The sequence below is a fragment of the Corylus avellana genome, chromosome ca1 (assembly GCF_901000735.1).
Source record: "Corylus avellana chromosome ca1, CavTom2PMs-1.0".
NCBI classification, from domain to species: Eukaryota; Viridiplantae; Streptophyta; class Magnoliopsida; order Fagales; family Betulaceae; genus Corylus; species Corylus avellana.
This window is the reverse complement of record NC_081541.1, coordinates 24,367,206-24,368,243: the sequence shown is the minus strand read 5'-3', so window position 1 is coordinate 24,368,243 and position 1,038 is coordinate 24,367,206. Positions and strand designations below refer to the sequence as shown.

At 33.9% G+C, this 1,038-nt stretch overlaps 1 protein-coding gene across 1 annotated transcript in view; it reads right to left on the bottom strand.

Moving 5' to 3' along the window:
• The window catches only part of LOC132167205 (UPF0481 protein At3g47200-like), a 3,596-nt gene extending 2,763 nt beyond the window's left edge, over positions 1 to 833 (bottom strand). The window contains exon 1 of the mRNA XM_059578114.1: positions 737 to 833. The gene's annotated coding sequence lies outside the window, so the exon portion shown is untranslated. The remainder of the gene's footprint in view (positions 1 to 736) is intronic.
• Between the last annotated feature and the right edge of the window lie 205 nt (positions 834 to 1,038).

The following is a 1,038-nucleotide window of genomic DNA, read 5'->3' as shown; positions in this document are numbered from 1 at the left end:
AAAAAAAAAAAAAATTTAATGCCCAAAACGACGTCGTTTTGGGCTGGGTGAGTGTTGTAGTTTTGAAGCCCAAAACTGTGTAGTTTTAACGTAGGGGTATAATGGGTATAAAAAGTCAAACCGTTTAATCTAACATTGAAAACTAACAGAGGGGTCTAAAGTGAGAGCAAATGGAAGTTCAGGAGTTCAAAATAAGAGATTTGAAAGTTCAGGGGGAGACTGAAAAATCGGGCGGAAGTTCTGGGGGGCTTAGTAAAGTTTCCCCTATTATTTATTTCTAATTATCTTGCGATTTGATTTTCCATTTATTCGTAAGAATCTTAAATCTATATATAAAAGTGAGTTGACAGCTCACTTGATTTTTAAAAAATAATATACACTTAGGATGAGAAGAACATTAAGAGAACATTAGGAGAGTACTTAACATTTCCTATAAACTAAATACTTGGATATGAATTTGAACTTAAACATAAAGTTGTGAATTTAGGACAATGATAACTGGGGAAAGTTTTTTTTTTTTTTTTTTCATTCTTTATAAATAGTTGATTATTAGAAGGAGAATATTAGATTTTATCTCCTATAAGGTGGGATACCATGCATAATGGCTGTGTAATAAATTCTTAATTTCCATGAACAATGTATGAATAACTGAACTACATATTATTAAAGGAAACTTTAACACATCTTATGAGAAAGTAGATAACAAAGTGAAATATATAGAGGATAGGTAAAGAACCTGCAAATTTTGCTTGTATTGCTTGAGAGCTCCACAATCCCTCCTTTTAAATGCCGATACTCTCAAGTTTCTCTGCTCTAATTTCTCACTGATAATATTTCCTTATTTTCCTCTTGCACCCACACCATATATTCATGATATATACACAGGTGATCATGTGGTCTTCGTTATGAAGACTCATTGGAAAAGTTTGCCGGAAAGAGTCAATTAGCCTTAAAGTCCTACGTGTGAGCCCCATCTGGTACCTTTAAATTTGTGCAACGGGTGACCGGCGGCTTGGTCATCTAGGCCTCTTGTGATCC